Consider the following 12,423-nt stretch of genomic DNA (forward strand, 5'->3'; position numbering starts at 1 on the left):
GGATTCTATTGATAGCAATTCTCATTCTTATCATTTAATAGACAGACAGGTGTCCTCTCAAATTGATGTTGTGCCTTTTCTTTTCTCTGTGTTTCTTATCCTCTCATCCTAACTCTATCTATCATGGATCTCTCTCTAAAAAGCTTTTAATGATTATCCCAAACCCACTACATGCCCTCTCTGAATTTCTATAATATTTAAAGCCCAATCTTCCAAAACATGTAATGTTTATTAGATTAAAAATTATTTGTACCTTGTTCAATAAAGCCTTATCTTTTTCTTTCATTCTTCCCTAGTAACTCTCAGTATGTAGGTAGCATTATACAGGGTGAAGAGAGACTCTTCAATAAGTTGGAGTTGGAAATTGTGCTTAGATGGAAGAAGACCCAATCAGTAATCTTACCTAAAAGCCTTCATAGTGCTTAAAATTCCCACACATCAACCATTTCTTTGGCATGTCCCATTAAAGCTATTTAAAATCAAAAATTTTCACGAAGAAGTAGAGAACCCCATGTTATTCTCAGTCATTAAGACTTCAGTAGAGGTGCATTTGAAGACCCACTAGTCACTGATCAGCAAAGCCCTAGGTAACAGAAACCCAGTAGCAATAATTATAATAGCTAAAAACTAATAAAATGTATTTGAGTGGATGCCAGAAATAATTTTGGTTGCTTCACATGCACTAACTCATTTAATCTTTACCACAATGCTATGAGGTGGGTTTTATAATTAAGCATCTTATAGATGAGTAAACCAAGGCACAAGGACAAGGACATTAAATAACTTGGATAGATTTACACAGCTTGTAAATAAGAGGATAAGGATTTGGTTGCAGGCAGTTTGATCCCAAAACCTATGCTTTTAACCACTACATTTCACTGCCAATTAAGTTTTAGAGAAAGAAGAAATATCAAAGTTCTTGACTCTTGAGTTCTCCACCAAGGAGAAAACTGGATAATATCATGAGTGGTTAGAGGCAGCATAAATCCCTATGTGGATAGCCAGGGGTGCCAGGCCTGTTATTTACTTTATAACTTTATCTACTGCTTAACAATTCGTACTGATTTTCATTCACCCATCCATCCAACCAACAAATGTTTACTAAGCATTCACCATGTGTCAAGCTTTATGTTGTATAATGAGAAATTTAAAAAAGTAAAAAACTTAGTCCCTTCTCTCAAGGAGCTCATTCTTGGTATAGAAGACTTTTTTTCTTAAAGATAAAGCTTAAAATAAAGGCATATATATTAAATCCAGGATACCAGTTGATTGGTTCCTATGTCTGAGGGAATCATGAAGACAATCTATATGGAGTTAATGTTTTAGAGGGTTTTGAAGGATGAGTCTGAATTCTCTGAATGAAGAAAAGAAACGCCAATTCTGGAAAAACAAAAGGCAAATCTAAAATTTAAAGAGAAAAAATTATAAAGTATGTTCAGAGAAATAAAATTGAGTTGTAAGATCCATAGAAGGGCATGGTGGTTGATGACTATGGGAAGGAAGGCATGCTCCTGATTCAGGAGTTCAGTGTCCAGTCAGGTTTTGACCTAATCCTATGCACAATGGGAAGTCATCAAAGTCTGATGGTCAAAAAAATTAATTATGTATTTTAGAAAGGCAATTCTAGGAGCACTGTTGACTATAAGATGGAGTTTTAATGGAGTTGAGACAGGAAGACTGGTTAGAAGGACACTGCACTGAGATAAGACACTGAACTAAGTCAGTGAGAGTGGGCAACAGAAAAGGCCAGGAGCAGGTGTGGAAAACTTTTTGAGTTAAAATTAGAATAACTAGATGGCAAACTAGGAGTGGTGGCTTGGAGATAAGCAGTCAAATATAATTCTTAGATTTCTCGTGTTTATGACTAGGTGATGACATAGAGTTACATGTAAAACACAGTTCAAGCAAGCTTGGAAAAGGACATGAGTCATAATTACACAAAATTGTTATGATAGCTTTTTATGTTACTTTAGATGTAGATTCAAACTTCCAACTACTATACATAAAATAGATAAACAAGGTCCTACTGTATAGCACAGGGAACTATATTCAATACCTTGTAATAATCTATAATGAAAACAATATGAAAAGGAATATATATGTATGTATAACTGAATCACTATGCTGTACACCAGAAATTAACACAACATTGTAAATCAACTAAACTTGAATTTTAAAAAAAATCTGCTATCTCCATTTTTTAAGAAAAAATAGCCTTTATTTAATTTTAGGTCTGCTAAATCTGGCAATGTCAGGATAACATATTTTCAATTTTTAAACATGGTAATGATTTATTTTACACTTAATGTTGCATTAAGTTTTATTTAGTAATTTTTTTCCAGCTCTATCGAAGTATACTTGACAAATAAAAATAGTATATATTTAAGGTATATAATGTGATGTTTTGCTATATGTATACACTGTGAAATGATTATAACAATCAAGCTAATTAACGTATCCATCACGCTACTTAGTTATGAATTTCCTTTGTTTGTGGTAAGAACACTTAAGATCAATTCTCTTAGGGGAATACTCCCAAACTCGTTTTACAAGGCCAGCATTACCCTGATACAAAAGCCAGATAAGGACACCACAGAAAAAGAAAACCACAGGCCAAGATCCCTGATGAATATAGATGCAAAAGAATTCAACAAAATACTAGCAAACTGAATTCAACAGCACACTAAAAGGATTATACACTTTGGTCAAATAGGATTTATTCCTGGGATGCAAGGATGGTTCAGCACATGAAAATCAATAAATGTGATATACTACATTAACAGAATGAAGGATAAAAATCATATGATTATTTCAATAGATGCAGAAAGAACATTTCACAAACTACAGCATTTTTATGATAAAAACTTTTAATAAATTGAGTATGGAAGGAATGTACCTCAACATAGTAAAGGCATATGACAAACCCACAGCCAACATCATATTGAATGATGAAAGGTTGAAAGCTTTTCCTTTAAAATCATGATCAGAGCAAGAGTTCTCACTTTTACCACTTTCATTCCACATAGTACTGGAAGTCCTAGCCAGAGCAATCAGGCAAGGAAAGTAAACAAATGTCCTCCAAATAAGAAATGAAGAAGTAAAAATGTCTCTGTTTGCAGATGACATGATCTTATATATAGAAAACCCTAAAGACTCCACATACACACACAAACAAGAAAAACTGCTAAAACTAACAAATGAATTCAGTAAAGGATACAAAATCAACATATAAACATCAGTTGTCTTTCTATACAACTAACAGATTATCTAAAAAAGAAATAAGGAAAACAATCCCATTCACAAAAATATCAAATATATTAACACTTAGGTGTAAATTTAACCAAGAGGTTGAAAGGTCTCCACACAGAAAAAAGACACACTGATGAAAAAAACTGAAAAAGACACAAATAAACAGAACATGTTCTGTTTATGAATCAGAAGAAATAATACTGTTAAAATGTCCATACTACCTAAAGGCATCTAGAGATTCAAAGCAAATCTTTATCAAAATTCCAATGGCATTTTTCACAGAAATAGAAAAAACAACCCTAAAATTTTCATGGAACCACCAAAGACCCCAAATGGTCAAAATAATCTTAAGAAAGAAGAACAAAGCTAGAGGCACCAAACTTGATTTCAAACTATACTACAAAGCTGTTGTAACCAAAGCAATATGACATTGGCATAAAAATAGAGATACAGACCATTAGACAAGAACCAAGAGCCAGAGACAAACCCACACATACATGATTAACTAATAATTGACAAGGGAGCCAAGAAAAGAGAGTCCTTTCAATAAATGCTAGGATAACTGGATATCCACATGCAAAAGAATAAAACTGGATCCCTACCTTAATACCACTCACAAAGTTAACTCAAAATGGGTTAAAGATCTGAAACTGTAAAACTCCTAGGAGAAGACATGAGGGGAAACAGTCCTTCACACTGGTCATGGAAATGAGTTCTTAGATAGGACACCAAAAGCACAAAATGCAACAATAAACAAGTGGGACTACATCAAACTAAAATGCTTCTGCACAGCAAAATAAACGATCAACAGAGTGAAAAGGCAACCTATGGCAATCCTAAGGAATGGGAGGAAATATTTGCAAACCATATATCTGATAAGGGGTTAACAATCCAAAATATGTACAACCAAATAGCAAACAAACATGCAAATATCTTAATGAATATTCAGCTGCTTCTTATATTTGCAACTTGGAGTATGGACCATAAGCAGTATGTTGAATTACTTAATAACAAAGGCACCTGTAATTACAGCTACTCCTTATATAGTCTTCTAGAAACATCAAGTTGGTCAGAGTAGGATTCAACTATAGGATGAATGAACCACATCTAAGAGACTGGGGCAATTCTATCTTCCCAAGTATTTATGAATACCTCCTCCCTAAAAGGAACAGCTACTGAAATCTTGCCCAACTGTCTTCAAACAAACCTGCTACACCACCCTTCAGCTGTCAACATATGGAAATTATTTTGACAACTTTTTAAAAGTATACCCATATATTAACATATCTATATACATTTATATATGTATGTAAATATACATATATACATTAATAAACATTATATTTATATATCTATATGTGTGTGTGTGTGTGTGTGTATACACATGTTTAAAACAACACACTGGTGGGAAAGGCTTTTCATAAGGTTTTTTTTGGGGGGATCATTTATTTCAGTGGTTATATTAATAATCTATCCCCATCATTCACAGTGTTTGCTTAATGTTAACATGCCAAATCACTATCATCAATGGTAGAGACGAACTGAATATATAATAATGTCAATAGATAAAGTAACCTCTTTTCTGAGAATATTTCTACACTTCTCTTCCAATCCAAGAGCTATGAAATTTGTGGGAACATTATTTCCTTAATCAATGATACAACCATAACAGAGTTGGCCCCATAAATCAATGAAATTACCTAGTTTCATACTACTCTCTATAAAACTTAAAAATACATTGTCTCAGAAATGAAACTTATGACCTTTATTTCCAAAAATTTGGAAACTTGCCTTTTCCTATCAGACAACAGTGATGAAATAAGTAAACGATTAAAGAACAAAAGAAGTGATGAAATAATAATCTTAATTGCGAACAAGAAAATAATCCTAAAAGGCAAGCTTAAGGAAATGCTCAGGGTTCTTTTGTCTTGTTTCTAAAGATGTAGCACTTTTGGAATCTTCTTGGGATTTTCAATCTTCTTTCCTCTCAAAACAAAAACAAACAAGGCAGCTATAATCTAGGTTTTAATTTTGAGGTAAATTGAGAGAGTAAAATGAATAATTTTTTTACAAAGATAATTTACTGTGAAAGACATTTTTATGTATTTATTCAAATTGAATGTGTTTTCTGAAAACAGCATTATTATCTCCTGGTGTTAATATCTTAACGATGCTTTTAATTGCATGTAATTCAGTAGCATTCACGATCTCTGGCCAGCCAAGCAACACAGACATTATGTTTTTCAAAGAACAAATCTGATCATCTTTATACTGAATTGTTCACCTGATGGAAAATGAAAATATATACCTGTATCTTTTTGTGAGTCTCCTGTTGCTATTTCTGTTCTAGAGAAACTGTCCTGAGTTAACCAATAAATTGGCAACCCTGCTAGCTCAGAAATACTCCCCTGGGGTGATTTGCGTTAAATTAGCATTGCCGGTAAATGCTTTCAATAAGACCATACAATTATGGCCAGATGAACACATTCCTCATACAATTTCAGGATTAATATTAGTCTCCTAACAACCTAGAAACCAAGATCATAATTACCCACTACCATTTCCCCCCATTGTCCAGGTAACTGGCCCTCAATATATGACCAGTTTGAAACCTGGGAATCTTGGGAGAAAGCATCAGGTCTGCTGTTGAGAAATTGAATTCAAGTGCAGCCCTGCTCCCTGAACACTCATATTCTTCTTTTCTCTTTGTGCTATTTGTTCGTCTCTATTGTGCAGAGCTATCGTTTGTGCACACATTCTGTGTTAGATTTTCTACCCGATTGAGCTTGAAAAACCAAAGCTTAAGTACTAAATGTTTCCCTAAGGCCTGAATGGACTTAAAAGGACATAGGTGCAAAAAGAAAAGAAAGGAAAATAAGGGGAGAAAACACGGCTTGTTAAGTTGTTGCAATAATCTCATGCTGAGAATAAAGACCTTCAGAGTTAAGAGAATGAAAAACAGTCTTCTAAATAGATTGCTTGCTTTTGTTGCACAGGTGGCAAGGCCTGGAAATATAAGATACAGGGAACAGCAGGGCAGCCGGCTAGCGTTTCATTAAGCTTAGAGAATAGCAGGATTGTGGAGAGGTTTCTTCCCACTTCACAAGAGACATAGGCTTCTTGACAACTTGGACTTCAGAGTGCTAGTTTGCTGGTATGGAAATACTCTGGAGAAAGAGTACATCTCCCTGCGTTTTGTAGAGTCTACCCCCTTTCCTCTTATTAAAACAAAAGACTTTTCACATGGGGCATGGATTTAAGATCATCATTGCATTGGACTTTCCATCATTTAGTTACTGAAATGCCTTTAATATAAAGTCAGTATCGTCTGTTAGCACAACTTTAGAGAAAATGCTATCTCTGATCACTGCCACTTAAAATTATGCAAGGGTAATGTGCCGTAACACTGGGCAATCCCTTGGATTCAGGAACTAAATCATCTCTCTCAATAAATAAACAATAACTAAAAAGCTTACTCAAAGCAAGGAAAACAATCAACAGAATGAAAATGCAGCCTTTGAAATGGGAGAAATTTCTGCAAAAAAAGTATCTGATAAGGGGTTAATTTCCAAAACATATAAAGAACTCAAAGAGCTCAATAGCAATAGTAATAATAATAATAATAATAATAATAATAATAATAACAACAACCCAATTTAAAAATGGGCAGAGGACTTGAACAGATGCCTCTCCAAAGAAGACATACAAATACCCAACAGGTATATGAGAAGTTGCTCAATGTTTTTAATTATCCAGGAAATGTGAGCCAAAACTAATATGAGATATAAGCTGACACCTGTTTGGATGGCTATTAAAAAAAAAAGTGTTGGCAAGAATGGAAAAATTTGAACCCTTGTACACTGTTGAGGGAAATTAAAATGGTGCAGCCACTATGGAAAACAGTATGGAGGCATCTCAAAAAACCAAAAATAGAAATGCCATATGATTCAGTCATCCCATTTCTGGGTATATATCCAAAAGAACTGAAATCTGGATCTCCAACAGATACCCACACTCCCATGTCTATCACAGCGTTACTCACAACAGCTAAAATATGGAAATAACCCAAATGTCCAGAAACATAGATAAAGAAAATATAGTATATGCACACAACGGAACATTATTCCACCTTCAAAAAAGAAGGAAATTCTGCCATTTGCGACAACATAAATGAACCTGGTAGACATTATGCTAAGTGAAAAAAGTCGGTTACAGAAAGACAAACACTACATGATTCCACTTATACAAGGTATCTAAAATACTCAGACTCATAGAAGCTGAGAATACAGTAGTGGTTGCCAGGGGCTGGGCGGTGGCAAGAATGAGGAGTTCTAGTTTATGGGTATAAGGTTTCAGTTATGCAAGATGAATAAGTTCTACAGATCTGCTGTACAACACGGTGCTTGTAGTTAACAATACAGTATTGTGCACTTCAAAATTTGTTATGTGGGTAGATCTCATCTTAAATATTCTCAACACAGGAACAAAAATAAACACAAAAATAGGAACAAAGGGACACAAGGAAACTTTAGGAGGTGTTGGATATTATCCTGATTATGGTAATGGTATCACATATGTCCAAACCCATCAAATTGACACATTAAATGTGTTCAGATATATATTAACTATATCTCAATAAAGCTGTTAAAAATGAATAGTAAAACAAAATGAAAGAATAATTAATTTTGCTGAATGTGAAGAACGGAGGGAAATTTAAATAAATACGTAAGTGTTGGCTATTTTCATTCAACAATGAGAAAGTCATTGGGAGGATGTGACCACTGTTTGACTCCTACATTGGACACGGACAATTGGAGGCTCCTCACCCCCTCCCTGTCCTTGGAATGTCCATTCTGCCCGTGATTCCCACAGTGGGAGTCATTTTCAAGGACACAGCCTTGAAAGAGCAAAGTGTTGAGACCATCTGGATGGCATTCCTGACAATTCAGTTAAGACCACTATATAAACATGTAAGATTCTGGCAAGCAGAGGCAGAGCTCTACTCATCCTGTGGCTGCTCAAGATAAGCCTCCACTGAATGTTCCCTTGCTCATTAGAGCTACCACCTACCAGCCTGAAGTGGTCTACCTCTTTCTTTGTCTGTCCTTACCCTCTGTGTACAAGAGCCAGGGTGTGAACAAACATTCCTCTGTCTTGAACACAGAGTCAAAAATAACACAAGTTGATCACAACTTATACATTATGTTTCCCAGCCTTAACTAAAGACTCCTAGTAAGATCCTTAATATCATGCACCACTGATTTTAATTTGGTGGTTATTTCCAGTCTGGTTAAATATTTGTGTTCCAATGCCATCTTATTCTCAATAGAGCCATTTCCAGCTTTGGGAATTCAATCCAAAAATGGGAATCTGACTTGGGGAACTGAAGTAACAGCTAAAAGTTAACATTTATTGAAGGCCTAACTATGTTCCAAGCCCTTTGTGAAATGATTTGCAATGCAGCATTATTTAATCTGCACAATAACTTCATGAAGTGGGTATTTTTAATTTCCCTATTTTAGGAGCATAAAACTAATGCTGTGAAAGGATAAACTTACTCAAAGTCACAAGATTGTTTGTAACTTTCCCAACTCAGCTTCACCCCTGAATCCATGTTTACCCACAATGTAACAGATCCTTCAAGTTCCAAATGCTTTCCTGCATATCAGGAAGTCATAAATACCTCCCTCCTTAAGTAACAAAGTGTCTACAAAGTGTTAGTACATGAAGAAAGGAGGGGGCAAAGAGAAAAGGAACTCAGACTTACTAAGTACTACAATTGGCTAAACTTCGTGGTACATGTTTTCTATTTATTACCTTATTTAATCTTCTCCACAACCCTGTGATATAGGCAGTGTCATCTCTACTTTTAAAAGAAATAAAGTTCTAAATGCAATAAAGTTAAGCAAACTGTATGAATCCTCACATTTCACAGAGAATAAGAATGTGAAACCAGGTCTCTCCATCTCTGTTTTTTCCATTTACTGACCTCCCTTCCCAGTCAATCCAATTTTACATATGCTATTTCGCTTCCTCCCCTTGGCTATCAGTCCTCTCTCTGTAGCAGAATTACCTCTTGTCATGTTCAGAAAGATAATTATAATAACTCACTAAGTCAGAGGAATTCCTCACTCAGTTATATATTCATCCAATCACTCATTTAGGAATATTTATTGAGGACTTACTGTCTGCCAGGTACCGAAGTAGGTGGGTCACTTACATTGCCTCCTTAAGCCTCAGAATGACATTAATTTTATTCATGCAAAACAGAAGCTCAGAAAGTTGATTATCTGTCTCAAGGTCACATAAGGAATAACATATTCCATCCATCATATTGCACTGTCTCCTTTGGAAAAAGAGCCAGACCTTATCTAAAGAAAAACCCTGTATGAAAACACAATGTTTTCCTGTGGTAAGATGTTACAGCAGTACTTTGTGGATGAGAACAAAGAATGGCTTGGAGAAAATAAATAGGTTTCTTTAAACAGGTGTTTTAAAGATCTCATGAAAATGAGGGCATTATTGCTCTCAAGTTTCTAGTTAGTTGTTAAAATCATGTTCTTCAATGTTTACTATCTTACATAGCTCTTCAGATTGTCAGAAAAATAATAATTCAAGGAAACATAAAAGCAAAATATGAGAAATATTTTCAACTTCACTTCTCTCCAAAGAATGAGTAAATACATTGTTCAGGAGACGATCAAAGTTTAAGTCAAATAAAGCAGAAGATTGTGATTTTATATATATATATAATAGTATAACCTTATCCCAGATAACTCTCTCTCAAAGGAAATCTGAGGTCCTGATTCAAAATATCTGAAGCTGGTCCCATTTGGAGTCTGATTCCTACCCTATCTTTCATTTACTTACTCAAAATTAGTCATTAAGTATTTACTAGGTGCAAAGCATAGAGAGTTCTAAATATTTCCTTGCCCTAAATGGCCCAAGTAGACTTTGATGATGGTTATGTAACTCTATAAATATACTTTAAAAAAAATTGAATTTCACACTCAAAATGGGTAACTTTTATGGTATATAAATTATATCTGCAAAAAAAATGTTATCTTTTTCTGTTAGGAGTATAGGATGGAAGCTGTAGAGAACTATCATCCTATAGTGGAAGAACACAGACCCTGGACTGAAATAGATTTTGGCTTAAATCTTGCCTCAATTTGGTAGTCATGGGCAATTTAGTTAACTTCAATGAGTCTTAGATTCCTCACAGATAAAATGAGAAAGACAGTGAATATCATCACAGAAAAATTGTGAAGATGAAAGAAAGTAATATATTGATGAGTGCCTACTAGAACATAAGGTATGAAGCTCAATAAGTTCTCATTTTATGAGCTGATAACGTACTTCCTTGGAACAGAACCATCAAAGAATGGAAACCTAAAAGTCTGACATCCTCTCCACTTCTGACAATGCTTGTCCAAGACAACAACAGCTGTAGTCTTCATAGACGCAGTATTCCTAACTTCCTTTAACTATTCATGTCACCAGGCCAGCAGTTCCATGTATGTCTTTCTCTCTCACCCTTAAGAGATGGTTGAAGCAATTTCTCCACTGATTCTCCTAGCTTTTGCTACATAGTTTCCTAATGTTGGGTCAGGGAAATGAGTCTATGTAACACCATCCTCTGAGTATCAGACTAGAGCCCATTCACTTCCAGCCAGTCCCCATAGCAGGGCATAGATCCACAGACTCTGATTCAATGAGTCCTACACATAGTAAAGGCAGCTTCCAGTGGTTGCAGTACAGGACCAAGAGGTTCTGACAAAAGCCATTCACATTTTTCTTGGGAACTTACCTGTAGACTTTTATTTCTATGGCTCACAGGGGGCCAAGTATAAATTATGCCTTTTAAATTTCCCCTCAAGAGATATATATAGAAAAACTAAAAGAGGTTTTGAGATGACTTCGTTATTAATACTCAAATTAAGTCACATTCAAATACCAAGTCGCTTATGATTCAAGAATTATGGCACAGTTTAGAGAAAGCCCTTAACCAACTTAAGAAATATTCTTTCCTGAATTTTTGGCTGGGTTCATTTTACCTATCTTGTTGTACTAGGATATTAGGTATTGGATGAATAAGTGACTTCATAGCCAAATAAGTGATCCTGATAGCTAGATGAAAGGAACTATTTAAGAAATACGGCTATTCTACAGATATACTATATGAAGAAATATTAGGCTCTATTTTCTAATATTTTTGAAAGCTATTACAGCTTTAGAATTTTTTTAAGTCCCTGTATTTACAACCACTGAGCAATGCTTTCTGCAAAATTCCTACAAATGTACAATGCTGGAAAATATAAGACAAATTATATTCCTATTTTCTCATTTGTGTATTCTTAAATAAATATAAGGATCATAAAAATTAGTTTGAGAAAAACTATATTGTTAACCAACTGCTTTGTGACACAGATATGATTGCATTTGCTCACTCTGATTTGTGGGATCAATAAGGAAGGTACTTACCCTACCTTGACTGCCTTTTCCATTTCTTTCAGTCTTGTTATCATTATGCTTAAGTCTTTCTATTCTCCAGATTTTGCCTTCATGATTTTTTTTCCTTAAAAAAGTTTCTTTCTTATTGATCTCATGCATTCTTCTGGTCCCAACTAGCACTTGATGACTACAAATTTAGATGTTTCACGCATAGTCATTCTTTTGAGATCTTCATTCATACAACCACTTCCTTATTAAACTTTTTAGCCAAATAATACCAGCCATACTTCAAATCAAGCATGTTCTAAATTAAATTGATCATCTTCTCTCTCTTTTCCCAAATGTGATTATTCTCTTTCTGTATTGTTTATATAGTTGTCATTGATCATTTTTATTTTATTTTATCTTCTCTTCTATATATTTTGTTCCTTTTTTCTTTTCTGAGTTATAATTAACATATAATATTATATTCATTTCACATGTACAGCATAGTCATTTGATATTTTTATGTATTATGAAATGATCATGTCAATAAGACCAATTATCATCCATCATTATACAAAGTTGATAAAGTATTATTGACTATTTTTAGTTTGTGTATATCACATCCCCATAGCTTATTTGCATTATAGCTGGAAGTCTGTACTTTTTAATCCCTTTCTGTATTTTCTCCCACTTTTCAAGCTGGAAGCTTTAGTGCCACCCTGATTCTTCCTTATC

The sequence above is a fragment of the Vicugna pacos genome, chromosome 4, assembly GCF_048564905.1.
Source record: "Vicugna pacos chromosome 4, VicPac4, whole genome shotgun sequence".
NCBI lineage: Eukaryota > Metazoa > Chordata > Mammalia > Artiodactyla > Camelidae > Vicugna > Vicugna pacos.